This window comes from Sus scrofa, chromosome 1 (assembly GCF_000003025.6).
Source record: "Sus scrofa isolate TJ Tabasco breed Duroc chromosome 1, Sscrofa11.1, whole genome shotgun sequence".
Taxonomy (NCBI): domain Eukaryota; kingdom Metazoa; phylum Chordata; class Mammalia; order Artiodactyla; family Suidae; genus Sus; species Sus scrofa.
In genome coordinates, this window is record NC_010443.5 from 159,986,663 (window position 1) to 160,005,791 (window position 19,129).

General features: G+C 35.8%; 1 protein-coding gene across 1 annotated transcript in view; it reads right to left on the minus strand.

The window, feature by feature from the left end:
- Positions 1-19,129, minus strand: part of CDH20 (cadherin 20) — a 207,895-nt gene that overhangs the window by 169,572 nt on the left and 19,194 nt on the right. The window lies entirely within an intron of this gene.

Here is a 19,129-nt window from a genome sequence, read left to right on the forward strand (position 1 = left end):
AACACAATTAAATCTTCAGCAGAGAACTTTTAGAAACCATAGTGTTCAAGTCTACAAGAATCTGAAAACTCTGAAAGTATTTAGAAATAGTCTAGACAAAAAAAAATTTTTGTATGAATTTTAAAAAAATGTGGTTGCACAGTTTTGTTAAAAATGCGAATTAAACTAACTTCTTGGTGTTTTGAAAAATTAAAACAACACAAAACAAAACAACAAAACCTAAACCCCGAAGCAGAGTTAAACTGAGTTGGGGTAGGATAAAAGAAGAAAAGATGAAGTAAAATGTAGCCTTAGAACACATTATCTCAATGAAGAGGGACTGATTTGGTCGTGGGATTGTGATGGACAGAGCTGAGAATATATGACTTGATGTACGGGGGATGTTGCAGTCTAAATCAGGGCTTCTTGGACTTTTTGGCAAAGGGTCAGATAGTAAGTACATTAGACTTTGCAGGCCAGTCAGTCTGTCATACCTTCATAACTCTACAGTTGTAGCACAAAAGTACCCATAGCTGAGCCATAAACTAATGAGTATAGCTGTTTCCAATAAAACTTTATTTATGGACACCGAAATTTAGATTTCATATAGTTTTTAATAGCAAGGAATATTAGTCTTTTGAATTTTTTCCCACTCCAACCATTTTAAAATGCAAAAATCATTTTTAAGCTTGTGAAGTACATGAAAATAAGAGATGGTCTCTGGTCTAATTGGAGGTTCCTTTGGGGGCAGATACTATCCTTTAGGGTGCATTTTGCAAATTTTAGGAGACATTCTTGTCTTCTAATGAAATCTTTTATGAACATTTGCATATCAAAATATATGCTATTTTATTATAAATATTTTACTTTTCCTCATAAGGGATTATCAAATTAGAAATGAGTTGAACATTTGAATGGATCAATAGACACAGAAAATGTGTTAGCATGAGTATTCTGTGCAATACAGCAAAACAAAATCTAGGACTTTGAAATTATGAGGAAAAGAGATCTTGAGGAATTTCTGGAGAGCTAGGAATGACACATGAAAATTAATAGTATGATACCCATTATCTCAAATTTTAAAAGGAGTGAAACACCTCTATTAACTCTAGTGTGCACCATTTGTACACACACATATTTACACATGCACACATACCTAGTGAATGAAAAGTATAAGGGCTTTTATGGATTCATTCCTGACTCTGACCTCTGATCTATTTGTTCTAGATTGATAGTTTCTCAAGTTGCAGTTTTACTCCCAAAGGGATTTTAAGTACATGACCTTCGGGTATGAGGAGGGAATGACTGCAACTGAAATACTGTTCTTGAAGTCAGTACATTTTTGAATAACCAGGCTGTTTACTGGAATCATCTGTAAGACATGCTGACTTGTAGCAGTGTGTATTCCCATCCCATAATGAAAGAAGGGAGACCATTTGGAAAATGTAAGGCCAATAATCTTATTTGTCACAAATTTAGCTGTAGGGTATAAAAAGTCAATGCTTTCTAGCTCCTAATGAGCTATTTTCATTTGGCCATTTATTAGCCTTTCCTGAGACTAAGCCCTCTGGGCAGCTGTCAGTCATTATTTTGTAATGACACATAGGTCAACGGTATTTTTGGAAAGAAAATACCTCATTTTTCTCTTCAGTTCCATTAAAAAGAAGTTTTCTTCTCCCTATATCCAAGGAAATGTATATTTTATGTCCATGCATATAAATGGATTACAAAATATGTGTGACCTCATTTCCCTGAGTCTAGCTTCCTCAATTCAGTAAATGCCATGTTCTAATAGTATGGATGGCAGTCCTGAAGAAGACTGTAGTGATTCACTATACAACACCTTAACAAGACAGAAGCCATTTCATTATCACTGGTTAATTTTTTTTTTTTCAGTAGGAAACAAAACCCCCAAACAAGCCAAGCAGCACTAATGAAGAAATACTGGCCCACTTGCTCTGTCTCATTGGTTACAAAAGAAGGTGTTTTGATTAATGAGAAGTGCACAAATACAGCAGGTTAATTGCAGGTTACTAACTCTCATTTTCCCCCCAAACCTAGAAAACACAAATTCAAGGGAAGATATCTCTTTCTGATGAATATTTTTTCATTCTTAAAATTCATTATTAATCCAGAAGATCTGAGATTACAGCCCTATCAATAAAGAGTTGTATTAAAAAGCACACTTTTTTTGTTCAGTAGATTTTATTACCCATTAATAATTACTTCTGGAGCTACCTCTGTTGTCTAATATTTTTCTAATTGGAGAAAATTCCACTGTTATTTTTTTTAAAATCCTGATGATGGTTTTTTAAGTTAAAAGCTGATCTGTCATTGAATGGTTATACTTTTCAAAGAAGATACTTTTGATATTGATGCATTATTGGAGCAGCCAAAGTTGTGAAGAAAAAAGTAATATCGTGATCATATAACTTCAATTATGAAAACTGTCTTACATTCAGAGAGTATTAGACTAAACCGGACCTAAAACAAAGAGGTACCCACTTTTAAACAATCTAAATTACCAAATCAGTAGTACCCCAAATGACTTGTGGAGAAGGACATGCCAGGTAGCAAGCATTCTATCAATCTCAGAGCATCCTTAGATACACTACACTATCCGAAGCACAGAGGACTTAACTAAGAAAATCAAAAGAACAGAACAACAGACCAAGCATTCAGTAAAGTTTTAACTATCCTGATGAAAGCAGAAACCCTTTGGGAGTTCCCATCGTGGCACAGTGGTTAACAAATCTGACTAGGAACCATGAGGTTGCAGGTACGACCCCTGGGCCTTGCTCAGTGGGTTGAGGACCCGGTGTTGCCGTGAGCTGTGGTGTAGGTCGCAGACACAGCTCAGATCCCCAGTTGCTATAGCTCTGGCGTAGGCCGGTGTCTACAGCTCTGATTAGAAAAGGCACAAAGACAAAAAAAACCAACCAACCAACAAACAAAAAAACCCAGAAACCCTTCATTATACAAATTCACAATTAAGAGACAACTCTTGGAAATTAAAATCTAAACATACGGTATATAATGCTTTTAAAATATATTACCTGAAATTACTAGGCTTAGCATATAACCACTAACATCTAAGATGGCTGTTTTTAAAAGGAATACTTAATTTGAATATATATTACGCAAAGAATTATATACTCATATTAGAAATATATTCTAAAACTAAAAAGATTAGAAATCCATGAGTGCATTTTCTTCTGATTCATGGCAGCAGCATGGGGTAGAGCGTGAACTTTACAGTCATCAAACCTGGGTTCAAATTCTAGTTCTGCCCCAAGTTATTTGAGCTTGGATGACTCATACAACTTCCCTGAGCCTCAGTTTTCACGCTTAAAAATTCTACCTACCTACCTTACAATATTGTTATCTGACATATATGTATCCATCTTATGCATGGTAGGCCAACAAATTATAGTTTCCATAGAATATTTTTGGGCCCAAGAACTATTTGTATTGTATGCTTCTTTTCAGTAAAATTATTATTATAAATTAGATTTAAAAATTATTAAATGTCAGACACAGCTTTTCTGTGGGACTAATAGCATGGGAAAACATAATTTATAGAATTCTCAACTAATTTGGAACTTATTCTTTTTCCTGGGAAAGAACTAGTCTCTATTTTATTTTTTTTCAGGATTGCTTTGTGTGAACTCCACATCTTGGCTATAAATTTTGCCTCCTTGTTGACATTTGAAAAAATATTTGCCTTCTTCCTCACAAGAATATTTTTGTAAGTAAAGTTTGTTAAATAGCGTGCTTATACTTTAATGCAATCGGTTACTAATTTATTAAAAGATAATGATATATAATAGTAGCACAATAATTTTTTTAACATTACCCACTTTTAAAATGTAATATTTATTAACCTAAAACATAAAGCTGTCTTCTAGGACTTTTGGCTATATCCACACATTTAAAATCTTAATTGTTTTGAAAATATTATATATATTACATCTATGTTTATAATTTCTAGAATCACTTATACAATCCTAAAATGTATGTTAGCCCTATTTGTATTTACTAGTTTCTTCACTCCTCACTGAAGCAGCAGTTCTATTACCATTTATCAATTATTTAAAATATCTGAGGTACCAATATATAGCAAATATATCAGATTTCCTAAGACACATTTGACCTAAAATAGAGAAAGTGAGTATCGTAGATAGAATAATGCACCCCTGCCACATCCTTATACCCAGAACCTGTGAATATGTTGTTACATAGCAAAGGGGTAATTAAGGAAGCAGATGGAGTTAAGGTTGTTAATCGGTTGGCCTTAAAATAAGACAACTATGCTAGATTATCCAAGAAGGCCCATAGTTATCACAAGGGTGCTATTATGGGTTGAATCGTGTTCCCTCACTCAGATTCATATGTTGAAGTCCTAACCCCCATTACCTCAAAATATGACCTTATTTGGAAACAGGGCCTTTGCAGAGGTAATCAAGTTTAAATAAGTTTAATGAAGTGGGCCCTAATTGATTAAGACTGGTGTCCTCATAAGAAGAGGAAATTTGGACATAGATAAATACAGAGGGAGGACGATGTGAAGACACAGGAAGAAGACTGTCATCTACAAGCTGAGGAGAGAGACCTGGGACAGATTTTTCCTCGTGGCCCTCAAAAGGAAAAGACTCTGCCAACACCTTGATCCTGGACTTCTGGCCTCCAGAACTATGGGACATAATTTCTGTTGTTTGAGCTACCAGTCTGTGGTACTTTGTTATGGCAGCTCTAGCAGACTAATTTACATCCTTCAAATGTAGAAGAGGGAGGAAGAGGAATCATAGACGATTCAAGGTGAGAAAGAATTGAACAGCCATTGCTGACGTTGAAGATGGAAGGGACCATGAGCCAAGAAGGCAGGCAGCCTCTAGAAGCTGCAAAAGACAAGGAAATGAGAACCTACTGGATAGCACAAGAAAATCTACTCAGTAGTTTGTAATAACCTGGATGGGAAAAAAGAACAGACATATTTATATGTATGACTGATTCACTTTGCTGTACACCTGAAACTAATACAACATTATAAATCAACTATACTCCTATAATAATAATAAAAAAGGACAAGGAAATGGATTCTGCCATAGAACCTCCAGAAAGAAACGAAGGCAGCTCTACCTACACCTTTATTTTGGGCAAATGAGACCCATTTTAGGCTTCTGAACTATAGACCTGAAAGATAACAAATGTGTGTTGTTTTAAGCCACTAAGTAGTAATTTGTATTACTAGGTAGTACTAATGTATACTATTTTTATAGCAACCATAGAAACCTTATATAGTGAGTGAGCTTAATTTCTTGAGGAGTGAAACTGATTTCCTTAGGATCCTGCCTGGCTTCCTTTTGTTCTGGTTTTATTTCTTGTGGGCTCAAAGCTTTTGGGCTCTTGCTCACTTTTCCCTGTCTGCTATTTTAGAGAACATGTAAAACATTTTTAAAGGAACTCGTCGTGCTTCTTCACTTCTCACTTTCTTAAGAATTGCAAACTCTTTTAGGATGTTCCCTTGCTCTACATAACAGGAAATGTTTTAAAAATGTGCACCTTTTCTAAAAAGACTAGAGAAGCCCTTTATCCTAAGACACACAATAGATCCATTTTCTTACTCCTCTCTTTTTCCTTGAAATTACTTTACTATTCCTGATGTACTTAAGTCACACCACAGATGGCCATTAGTGTACTAAGAATTAGGAATTGATTTTACCTGTTTGAGTCCTAATATATTCATCCTGTATTCCCCAAAGCCTCCTCAGTAATTCCACTGTTTGTCACAGTAATTTAGCATTGTGTAAAGTAACAGTTAATAGATAATCTTTAGGTAAAATACAATCATGAAAGAAGAAATATTTTTTTACACTCTCTCTGCTTTGTTTCACTGTTGGAGAAGAAGTTAGAAAAAAGGAATTATGAAAAGTTGTATGTGTGTGCAGCAACATAGATTTACAAATAGCATTCAGTTTTTCTAGAATAAGCTATATAATAAAAGCTTTAAAATTATAATTAAGGCATGCCTAAATTGTAATTTAAACCAATTGCTATTCTTTTAAAAATATCAAAGATCTGTTTTTAAAAAAACACAGAAATTTATGAGAATGTCCAGTTCTTTAACGCCTATCCTAGAGAAATAATGCCACATTCATATTTAAAACATTAATTTAAATTTTCTTAATGACATAACCAATGTACTTTAATAAAGTCTAAGGAGATGGAAAATGGTCAAAAGAAGGCCATAGGGAAGCAGAAGCCCTTTCCTTCTAACTTTAAAAAACATCCTCAGTATTTGCAGTGCTTACCACAAATACTGACTATACTAATGATGTTGGTTTAGATTCCTTGCTTCATACCAAATGGCAGAATGTGAGTTTATTTTTCTCTGGCCCCTGACATTTACACAAGAAATGAATAATATCTAGGATAAGAAAATTCAGAGGCCAGTTTTGGAACCGGATGAAATTCGAGAATTTAGTATTACAAATTGATACAGATTTCACAATTGTCTATTTATGAATGATCATGAGGATCAAATTAGGTCATGTATATGAAAACCATGAAAGGAGTAACATGTACAATGTTACAAGATGTGTTGTTTTTTTAAAAAATTATAAATGTAACAACGAAACTCCAATATTTCTACCAAAAATTGTTTACCACAGGAGTTTTGAAAACTTTATAAATAATGGAGTTCCCATGGTGGCACAGTGGCTAACGAATCCAACTAGGAACCATGAGGTTTCGGGTTTGATCCGAGGCCTTGATCAGATTTGATAGAAACACATGTAGCTGATGTTTGTTAAGAACTGTCATGGGGAGTTCCCGTCATGGCACAGTGGTTAACGAATCTGACTAGGAACCATGAGGTTGCGGGTTCGATCTCCGGCCTTGCTCAGCAGGTTAAGGATCCGGTGTTTCCGTGAGCTGTGGTGTAGGTTGCAGATGTGGCTCGGATCCCGCATTGCTGTGGCTCTGGCAGAGGCCAGCATCAACAGCTCCGACTGGACCCCTAGCCTGAGAGCCTCCATATGCCTTGGGAATGGCCCCAGAAAAGGCAAAAAGACAAAAACAAAAACAAAACTTATAAATATTAAACACATAAAATCTCCAAGGTCAGTTCCATTTTGTAAGTAGCTGAAGATGTGCAATATCTAGTGTGTGGTCAAATGTTGTATCACATTGAAATGTGACTTTTACTACTTCAGTAGCTTACAGGTTTGTAGAATCTATGAGTTCCAAGAAAACATTTACTTGTTAAGAGACTCAATTTCCAGGAGTCTGTAAATTTACTGCAACTACAGTAATTTTCAGGTTTGGAAAATGTAACATCTCAACTATATAATCAACAACTGTCTTTCTCTGATACATATTTGAGATCCAAAAAATAAGTTTAAAAAAAAGGTGGGGTATGTTTCTGAGTTGCCAGAGAAGTTTACAAGATTCTTGCATTGAAGCTTATCTTTTTACTCACTGGACCCTTTTAACTCATGGTACTGTTAACTGAAAATCCACTACTGTGCCAGAGCACCTGAAAAAAGTATGATGGTCTCCGGAGGAGACAGTTTGGGGGGTGGGGGGCTGTGCTTGGGCTGTGGGATGGAAATCCTGTGAAATCAGATTGTTATGATCATTATACAACTACAGATGTGATAAATTCATTTGAGTAATAAAAAAAATGAAAAAAAAAAGTATGGTGGTCTGGTTTCCCTGCAGATTAGAAATAGCTAAAACTCCAAAACTTGATATAAAAATCTAAAAAACTGAGAGCGTCTGGGACCACTTACTAGGGGCAGACAACCCTGTAGTCCTGAGTAGAGCCTGAGGGAATCTCTGTTTTGTCGTCCAGTTCAATAGCGGATGTTCATAATGACATCTGACTCTTCATTGAGAGGATAGCTTTGAAGGCGCTGCAGTAGTCATGGTAGGAGCTCTGCTGATTCATTCCACAAAGAGTATTGATCACTTCCTCTGTGTGAAGCAGAGGTGAATGAAACATTCTTTTTGCTTCGGAGGAGCTTAGGTACAGTGTAGTGGGGGTGGCAGGCAGATATGAAAAGAAGTAATTTCTAGATAGGAGGTACATGCCCTGAAAGTGGAGACAAAAGAGTATAGAAGCACAGCCTTTCCCTTGTTAAAAAATAAAGGGGGGGGGATTTCTATACAAATTAAAATAACAAAGATAGTTTAGATGCTTCAAGATGTAAAACCTCACCATTCAGAATGACTCATTCTCCAAATATTCTTGCAATCACAGCCTTATTATTTTTTTATCTTTGTTTTTTGCTTAAGTTACAAATGCCATTTAAGAAATTTTAATTAATGTACAGTAGTTACAAAGACAGCGATTATGAGTTGGACTAAAGTTGCAGTTCTAAGCCATGCTAACACAATCAACTATATAATCAACAACAGTATACTTCAGCACTACACTGTATAATCTCAATAACTTCGCTGTATGAAGATGAGCTTTACTAGTACTTTTGTTTCCTTCCTTCTTTCTGTCTGTCTTTTTAAAAACAACATAAAGAATCACCCAGGGGAGGACTATCCATCTCATTTCATTTAGGTCATGAAGTTCCACACCATCAAAGGCCAATTTCTCCTCTGTAAGTTACCACCAACTTTGATGTAATAAAAAGCTGTTACTACCATCCAGTGGGACAAATTCCCTGACTCTTGTTTTAAGTAAGATAAAATAAAATTTTATAGACCTTCTTCATAAATCCACAAGTCATTATTCTCCCTGTGACATGTAGCACAAGCCAGAACAGAAGCAACACCTTAAGCCACACAAATATTCAAGATTTACACCTTTTCAGCTAAAAGAACAAAAACAGTTGAAATGTATTGAAGCACGCCTTTTCATTTGTTAAGATAATACCCAATGCATTAAAGTGATGCTGTGCTTTTTTCCCTTGACGTCTCTTACTCATCTTTTCCTAACCTTAATTCTTAACCTTGAGAAATACTCTTTTGTTCTCTTCCTTATAAATTAGCTATAATAGAAAGGATGATATTATAGCCTGATTGTTATGTTATTTATTATTTGATGGAGAGTGCAATTTCTTAGTAGGAGAATTTGGGGGTCTCATAGGAAGTATACCACTCAATAAGAGATTCCCACCCAGAGCTTTGGGTAAAATCTTTCCCAACATGCCTGGCAGCCTTGCTCCATCTTACTGCCACTGCTGCTTAGCTTCATCCCAGATGACTCTTGGGATGCTTTAAGTATGTTTTTTTTTTTTTTTCTGATCATCTAAGCTGGATTGTAAACTACTCAAAGACAGGGCCAAATATCTTCTTTTTGTTTTCTCCACAATTCAAGCATAGATTTGAGCATGTTAGGGGAGCAGGATTAACACTCATTAATTAATCATAAAAGGTGCATCTGCTCTTTTTCATTCCTGCCCCTTGGATCATGACGATGGCAAGAACAAGACAAAGAACTTCTCCAGGGCACTTACATCTTCAAAGAGTCTTGTCTCAAAGGCTTTACCGATGGTGTAGGTTAGTAAAGTATGATTTTGCTCCTAAAGCAGTTCCATCATTGGTCAAAAGTGATGACATTTTTGAGAAACTCTGAATAAATTATATTGACATAAATTAATAAACACCATGTAAATATGTGTATTTGAGCAAAGACTATTTAATGATGTTTAACCATGATTACTCTACCTAAAATTGGTATTTCCCTCTCTCTCACATTCTCCTTCCTCCTCTTTTCATCTGCATAGCACTTAGTGCTGTCTAACATGTTTAGTTTACTTATTTTGTATTTACTATTTGTCTGTCCCTATGTTAATATAGGTCACTAGAAGACTGGAATTTGTGTGTGTATCGTTAACACCTAGGATAGCCCTTTGTGCACAGTAGGCATCAATAAATATATGTTTTAAGTATTGAAAGAGGCAGTGTTTCCAAGAGGAAGGATACAGGTTGAGGAGACGTAGCATCTATCTAACCCTGGCTCTGTCGATAGATAGCACTTATATAGGTTTCCCCCAACTATCTCAAAGTAGAATATTCCTGTGAAAACTTTCATAAGCCTAAATGGTGTATAGTGGAGGAGCAAATTACCTTAGGATGCATCTTGCCAACAGATGCCAAAACAAGTTGAGATAAAGCACAGATGTTCACAGACATAGTTCAAAGCTACTGGGACTCGATGCTGAGATGCTGAGTGTAGTTCCTGAGGAAGGAGTTTGGTGGTACCACTCTTACTGATGAGGGTGTATGATGCCTCTATGACTGCTGGCTACAAAACAAATGCTAAATGCTATTTTTGATTTTCACCTTTTGTTCATAAAAGTGAAAATACTTTTTGGATTTTTTTTTTTTTTTTTTTTTTTTTGGTCAGTGAAAATAAAAGCTAATGTAGGTCTTTTGTAAAAGTGAAATGGCTTAAAGAGAATTTTTGAAAAGCTGGGGATACCTATATTTTTAGGTCTCCATTTTTTTTTTGTCTGTATAATGGGAAAAGAGGTTATGTGTGTTTTAGAGCCTTAGTATCACTGCCCTCATGAAACACGCATAAACAGAAAAGAATTTTTAAAGACTGCAATTGAACCATGCCCTAAAGTTTTTTAAAAAAACATTTTTTGCTTACGTTGGCAGATTTTCTTAAGTTTTCTGAAATTTTGCTTTTTTTCAGTTATGAGTTTTGAGTTATGGTAGGAGAGAAAAAACCTTTTTTAGAGTAAAGAGCCACAGGTCCTGGTACTAGGTCTGACCTTTTGATGATTCACTTAACCTCTCTAGGGATGGATTTCTTCTTCTGTAAAATGGAGATTAACAATTAGAAAGGTTGCACTCAAGATCAAGGGAAGAGTTGAAAACATAAAGCTCTGTGCAACTATAAATTAATATTGTAGTTATTATTGTTTTAGATCTGAATATTATCTTAAGTCAGGGCCTCTCAAACTATCTATGCTGGTATAATTATTTTCTAATCTATTATGTTCTTATGATTTTATATAATACAATAAGAGAGACTTTCTAGAAAAATGAAATGGAAAGAATCTAAAATACAAGTTCAAATTTTATTTCATTTTATTTTTTTAATTACTCAATGATTTTATTACATTTATAGTTGTACAGTTATCATCACAACCCAGTTTTATAGCATTTCCAAGCCAAACCCCCAGCCCTCCTCCCCACGTCCCAACCTGTCTCCTTTGGAAACTGTAAGTTTTTTAAAGTCTGTGAGTCAGTATCTGTTCTGCAAAGAAGTTCATTGTGTCCTCTTTTTAGATTCCACATGTAAGTGATAGCATATGATGTTGGTGTCTCACTGTCTGACTAACTTCACTTAGCATGTTAATTTCTAGGTCCATCCATGTTGCTGCAAATGCCGTTATTTCCTTTTAATGGACAAGCTCCAATTTTAATTTAATTTTAGAGTCAATAGACAAAATACTTCTCTGTCAAATTGCTAGAAATGTTTATAAACACTCCAAATTTCTATGCTTAGGTGGTCATGGACCATTGCTGGCTGCCATTTAGGTAGTTTTTAATGAGTCTTCTGGTTTCATTACTGTGACCAATGAATGACTGATCAGAGAAGAGTATTTTATTTAACATTATTTTCTATTCTTAGCTCAATGGTTGTTAGATTTTCTTTTATGCATATATTCATTCAAGAGGCTAATTGACTTAGATGATAAAATTCATAAATAAAAATTAAGTAAGTTGAGCAATAGAAAAAAAAGAAAAAAAAACTGCTAGGGAAAAAAACCCTATAAAATCTTCAAGTTTTTTTGCCCCCTAGTTTTAAAATTTCATTCAGGTGTACAGCACTGACAGCGCTGGAATCTGTTAACTGTGTTTGGGGGATACCCTCTTCTCCTTAGCTCCTTCTCCAGGCCTCTGTCACCACCATGCTTCCAGCCAAGGAGAAAGGTAACCACAAAGGAGTAGAAAAAAAGTGAGTGGAACTTGCTCTTGTAAACTAATGGAAACACTTGCAGTCACTCTACAGGGCTCGTTGGAGACATTCTGAGAGATAGTCTGAATGCTAATCAGATGAATGGTCCACCTTAATGATCTAATAATGCCAAGGAGCCAGACTGCGATTTATCGTGCACACTTGTTTGAAGATGATGAGACATAAATCATGGTAGCGTCTCCATTGCTAATAACATAAGTGTGGCAAATGTGATATGATTTCTGCAAATTGCAACTGACATGTTAAGGGCAAGTTCTGAGTGTAGAAAAGCATTCATGGTTTTGATGGCAACTTAAGGAAATGGTCTCCCATCATTTCTCCGTCCACATCCAGGCGTGGGGCAAGCAGAGTTGGAAATGTGTCAGATCTTTTTGCCTGGCTGTGCATTGGTACTTTTTGCTCCTTTTCCCTGGAATGTTCCCACCTTATTTACCAGGTAAGTTCTTATTCATTTTTCAAATGTCATCTCTCTCCTAAGGCCTGAGCAATCAATGCCACCAGCGGTGCATGTGGGGTGCCTTTCTTCACAATGCTTGGCACAGCCTCGTTGCTCAATAAATCTCAGTCCTTCTCTCCTTGCGGCCCCTGCCCTGCATTTCTCCACTGTGGGTGGAGGCTGCTTGTGCATCATTCAAGAGGCTGAGAACTTCATTGTGTATTCTCTTCATAAATGTTAGTGAATACTTCATTCATTCATATATTTGTACATCCCATTTGACAATCTAATATCTACTATCATCAAATTTAGAAAACAGGCTTAAAATTTAATGTATAAGCCATGCCTCTTCCTTTCAACCATTTAAGTAGTTTGGAGCACCTTTTCTCAAAGTGTTGGCTAAAGATCATCTACTTGGGGAGCTTGTTAAATGCAGATGCTCAGGTTCCACGTCTCCCTTACTGAATATCCAATCTTAATTTAGCTCAATTTTCACTTCTACATCCATGTCCTAGAGTGAAAAGAATAATGTTGCATTTTCAACAAGCTCTTCAGTGATTCTTGCATACCCTAAAATTTGACAGGCATTCCTTTCTTTGGAATGTTTCTAATGATTATTCTAAAATCTCTGGCAGAGTTTACCTTGTTCAAGTTACAGCTGCCTGTGTCTGTTGTCACTCTGTGCATAGGGATGGAGCCAAGGCCCCATGTTAAACTCAGGGCATCATCAGGACAGCCCAGCACTTACCATGTAGTTGGGGCCACCAGAGAAATAGCTGTAATGATGGATAATGCCTAATCACCAGTGGTTAGAACCCATGGCCAGAAAAGTCAATTTTGGTTCACCTATAAGGAGTAGTATTTGCCTTCGCAAATGTTTAATTCTCCTCAGAATATTCAAATGTTCTTGTCTCCTTGGAAAGAAACCTCAGATTTGGGACAATTTGATGATTTTTTAAAAATGTACATATCTTGGGCTTCTCAAGAAGGACTATCTCAGTTTAGCTCTATTTTTACTTCTACTTTACCAAGATAATCCCTGCTCCGCACCCTCATTCAGTGAAGTCGGAGTGAAAAGAAAAATGAATTCTTAGAAGACTGGTCATGAAAGGTTCTCATTTATGCCTATGAGGAAAAGGGGAAAAGATTTCTAAGCTTGGTGAATTTTTTTTTTCTTTCTTTTTCTTTCTTTCCCCCTACTCTCCTAGCTTTTTGTACCTGCAAGTGGGGCAAGTGAATATAAAGGAAAAACCTACACCAGAAAATCTTTAGAAGCTTTGAGCATAATAAATGTTAAATCTTTAGGATAAGGAAAATTGAGTCCCTTTGTAATGCTCTGCAAAATGTATTAGAGGGGATGCAAAAAAGAGATAGAATAGGAAATTCACATTAAAGTCATTCACTATATCTACCAAGTTTAAATCAGGGACAAAAATCAGACATTCAAAAATATTTGTATTCCAAGGTTTAGAGATTTGTCTGGCAGCAGGATGTGAAAATTGAATGTTTTAATTGTTTATAAGGGATGTAAAGATGTTTGTGAAGAATTATTTAATGTATTCTCTTTGACTTTAAGATAGAAAAGGGTGAAGGACCAGTTTTGAGTAATAGTCCCTGAAATACAATCACTCAGAAAATGTAAAAAACAAAGTTGTCCATGGCATAGATATTAGAATAATTAAAAACAGAGGCTTATAAATGATGGGAGAACCAAAAAGTTCCAATGCATGTACAAAAGAATTGAAAATAATTTTATTTTTTCTCTTTTTTGTCTTTTGTCTTTTTTTAGGGGCACACCTGCAGCATATGGAGACTCCCAGACTAGGGGTCTAATGGGAGCTACAGCTGCCAGCTTTCACCAGAGCCACAGCAACGCCAGATCTGAGCCGTGTCTGCGCCCTACACCACAGCTCATGGCAATGCCGGATCCTTAACCCACTGAGCGAGGCTAGGGATCGAACTCGCAACCTCATGGTTCCTAGTTGGATTTGTTTCCACTACACCATGATGGGAACTCCTGGAAATAATTTTCTTAAATGCATTTTATGACCAAGCAAACCATGCTTACGAAAGCCAACTAAACAATAGAGTAATTTAAGAAAACACAAAATATAATTTAGAAATTCAAAGAGAATCAAGCAGCATTATGCTATTACTTATTTCAGAGTCAAGATGAGTGACTAAGAAGGCAGTGAAGAGAAGGGTTGAAAATTCAAGCTAGGTCAGGAAAACCATTGATCCATTCATTAAGTCAGAATCAAACTATTAACTCAGCATTTGCCCTGTGCTAGGCAATGTTCAAGGCACTGCACATAGCAGGGAAAAGACAAGGAAAACTTCGCCATTATGAGTTTATATTCTAGCGGATGTAGATAAAAAGTGCAAACCAAAAACGATAAAATATTTCAAATACAAAAAAGCTATGAAGAAAATAAAGTAATACCAACAACAAAAAGAAGCAAAATAAAAGAGAGAGAGAGAGAGAACAACCAGAGATGGGCTAAAAACTGTTTGCTAGAGGTATAAGATAAAGCCATCTGAGGGAGTTGACTTCAGTGCAGAGGTTTGAAAGATGTGAAGGTAATGTCCCATGCAGTCAGTTGGGGAAATGAAGTTCAGGCAAAGGGAACAGCAAGTGTTAAGATCAAGATATAGGACCAAAGAAGGGATGTTTTAGAGACAGAGAGGCTAGGATGGCTAGAGCATGGAGAATGGAGTGAAGAGATTAGGAAATGAAGTTTCAAATATTCCATGACACTTGATTTTCGTGTGTTGCAGAACCCTTGTGAAATTGTCCTGAAAGAGATGATGATTACTAGGTGGAGATTCTGGGAAAATGATTGTTTTCTTGATTAAAAGTGACAGACTCAGCTGGCATGCAGTACTTTCATTCTTTGCTGTTTGTCTTCCTTTCTGCCTGGAATATAAACAGTGTCTGGAGATAGAGCAGCCATTTTGCAACTATGAGGACAAAAGCTACATGCTAAGGTTGAGAGCAGGAAGCTAGAGAGTATTTGATTCTTTAATGACTTTGTTGAGCGTCTGTACCAGCCCTGCAGTGGCAACATCTAGACTTTTTGTTATGTGAGGAAAAAAACAAAATAAAACCTCTTACTTTGTTAAGGATAAAGTGCTTACATCTCTTGCTTGTTGAGGTGTTACAATATTTAAGCCGTTATAGTTGGATTTCTGATATATGCAGCTGAAAGTGTAAGTGGTCAGGGCCAGATCATGTACGGTTTATCTTTATGTGTAAAGATTTTCACATTTTATTTTAATTGCAGGAGGAAGCCTTTAGAACATTTTAAGCAAAAGAGTGATAGAGTCTCGTTTATTCTGGGAGACTGTTCTATCTGCTCTGTATAAATTAGATAGCAGCAAGGCTGCTGGAAACAGAGGGAACAGTTAGAAGGCTGTTGTAAGAAATGATGTTGTCCCTTCCATTTGTTTTATGACAAGTATTTTGGTATAGTTAAGCCTTCAAAAGTTAGATGTCATTACATAGTATTAGCTAGTCCATTTGACAATTTCCTACATGTCTGGGCATATAGGATTAGAGGCTACTCTTTGTATCATATGCTTCAAGGACTTGTCAGCAGTGCAGGGATACTTGGGTATCTTCTTTTAGCTTGCAGATGTTTAAATGACGAGAGTTAATTAGTGGTTATGTACTCTGCCTCCCTGCCTGATCTAGCTTATCCTCACTGTTGTAAATCTTCTTATTTTTTCCCCTTTTTTGTTTCCCTTGTTAGGGATCATTAAAACATTAGCCAGAGCTGTCAGCCAAACTAATTGAAGGCCACCTGCCTTAAGGATCATCCTAATGAAAAACAAGGAACTTAGAAAATTGATTGAATTGGATTTCTTAACTGCCTGTAAATTGTTATTAGCTTGGGAATTAAAATAAGGACCAAAAAAAGATTTTATGTATATATATAATTTGTATATATTAATCCCACAAATTGTGGGTTAGACAGTTGTGTTTTCATATAAATCTAGGCTGCAGAGGAAAATAAATTTTTTCTTAAGAGATAATATAGTCTTCATGTTGGTATTATTATAGGTCAATAAAAGTAAGATTTTATTGAAATAATATTCTCTCATAAATATCTAATTACAAATATCTAATTTCAAGATTAAGGAAGAAATAATCTACATGAGAAAAACATGGAAAAATAAGCAGAAGGCATAAATGGAATAATACTATATAGTGTCTTAAAATATGTTAAAAGTAGAAGGTGGGAGTTCCCGTCGTGGCACAGTGGAAATGAATCTGACTAGGAACCATGAGGTTGCGGGTTTGATCCCTGGCCTTGCTCAGTGGGTTAAGGATCCAGCATTGCAATAGCTGTGGTGTAGGTCACAAATGGGGCTCGGATCTGGGGTTGCTGTGGCTGTGGTGTAGGCTGGGGCTACAGCTCTGATTAGACCCCTAGCCTGGGAACCTCCATTTGCCATGGGTTCAGCCCTAAAAAGACCAAAAAAAAAAAAAAAAAAAAAGTAGAAGGTGGATTATATATACTTGCCATACATAGTAGCAGTCCAAGAAATACATGACAATTCCAAAAAGAGTTTACTTTAACCATAATTGATAATTGTGTTTTCAATGAACATGAGAAGCCTTAAGTATTTCCTTCTACATTTATATTGAGCACTATAGAATTTTAAAGTTGTAGAATTCTTAGGTGCGGGTCTGTCTGTGTAGACTTTGAGGAGTCTGGTCACTCTTTATTCCCACCCAGATCATTCCTGGGGACAAAGATTGTTTCCTGAATGAATGAAGATGCAAGAACAGAGATTAGAAGGACTTGACCAAGATTCCAGGGCTTGTTAGAGGTGTAGCCAAAACTTGGTCCCTCTGTCCTGGTTTCAACTAACATTCTTTCATGTCTTTCGCTCAGTCTTATAATATGACCTTTATCTGACTTTTAGCTACATTAATTTATGGCACTCTTGGTCCTGTTTTTATTCGTATTTATTCATATTTCTGTAGATAAAATTTATTCATATTACTGTAGATAAAAATACAAGAAATAGACTTCCACGTAAATCTTTGTTTTATTTTTATGTGAGTCTGGCTGTGCTACATCACCATCTTCATTTTTAAAGCATCTGCAGTTATTTTTTTCTTTATTTAAAAAAAAATCAGGGCTCATGTTCTGTGGTTTAGCATTTTATAAGGATTTTGTTGGTCCAGTTGCCATAGATGAATGGCAAGTAATAATTCATGACCATTAGGAGCTGTAGGTTTCCTCCAAATTGACATTTTCACAAAGTGATATTGTTAGATATCTTTCCCAAGCAAAATGTGTTCTTTCATTTTGTTGGAATTTTAAAATGGAACTTCAAGTCATTATGAAATTTTCATGTACAAGGAAGATTTTTATGGGGTTGTTATATAACATTAAGAAAGATACTATATACACATTTTATAAATTCATTTATTCTATTTATCTAATTATATTTAATTATCAATTATCTATCATTTATCAATTAGATAAATTTACCTAATGTACATATACATTTTATTTCCATTTGTATCGTTCGTCTTTTCTTTTTCTGAAAAAACTACTGTGTTGGTTCATTTATTGAATGATAAAAACAGTAAGATGATTTGAACTTAAGATATTTGTTGTTATTCATGATAGCTTTATGAATTAAATGGGGCAATATGGTCTGAAATTTGAAATTATATAAAATTTAGTCAACGTAATAACATATATTTGAATAACAGCTCCACCTTAATCTTGAGGGCATTCTCTAGTGGTGGGGCAATAGTTCTGGATGTGATCTTTCATGGATCCTGGTGAGCCTTAGAGAGTCCCTTGCTTATGCCTCAGCATAATTTTTTATAGCATTCCATTTCCTCTGAAACCCGTCCTGTTTTGGATGACAAATTATATAGTCACTATTTATGGGCAACATTTTTATTAACAGCTAATGTGAAATCAAAAGTACTTAAAAACATGCAGGTGACTCAAATCTAGGATAGACTAGCTTAAACCATGTCAGAATTAAAAACTGAGTATCTCAGTGAGCTAGACATATAGGATGAAACAGAAGAGATAAAATGCATTAGAGTTTAATGAGAGGAGGGGGATTGCCTTCAGATCCCTGAAAGTAATTCTCTAAGTACAATATGAAAGATCTTAACCTAAAAGCTGTTCATTAAAAAAAGACCTAGGGATTTTAATTAGCCAGAGGCTTGCATGCTGTTTGCCAACTGTGTGATGTGGCTAATCACACAGCAAGGAAGGTTGTGCTTCTATTGTTGGAATAGTGTCTAGACCGGCACTCTCCAACTTAACTGTCTGCAGTGATGGTAATGTCCTATGCCTTTCTGTCCAGTAGTGGTAGTTTCTAGCCGTTTGTGGGTATTGAGCACTGGAAATGTGGTTAGTGAAACTGCGGAACTAAAGATTTAATTTCATTTTGCAGGTTTAAGATTGAATAGCCGCATGTGGCTAGTAGCAACTGTTGGACAGTATAGGTCAAGATCAAGAGAGATCTCAATGGAGGTTGTGGTTGGGAAACTAGAGATTGGTAGCCAAAGGGTATTGGATAGGTTGTGTGCATTTGAGGGACCATTTAATTCAGTTGAATACAATTTTAATAAAGCGAAGCCCTGCGGTAGACACAATAGAGTATTCAAAAGCAAGTAAGGTTGTCTGTATAATTATCACAATACAAAGTCCATTTTATGCAACTCTAGGGGATGGAAAAGTGAATACCAACCAATGCATTTGAGAGCTTTAGTGGAA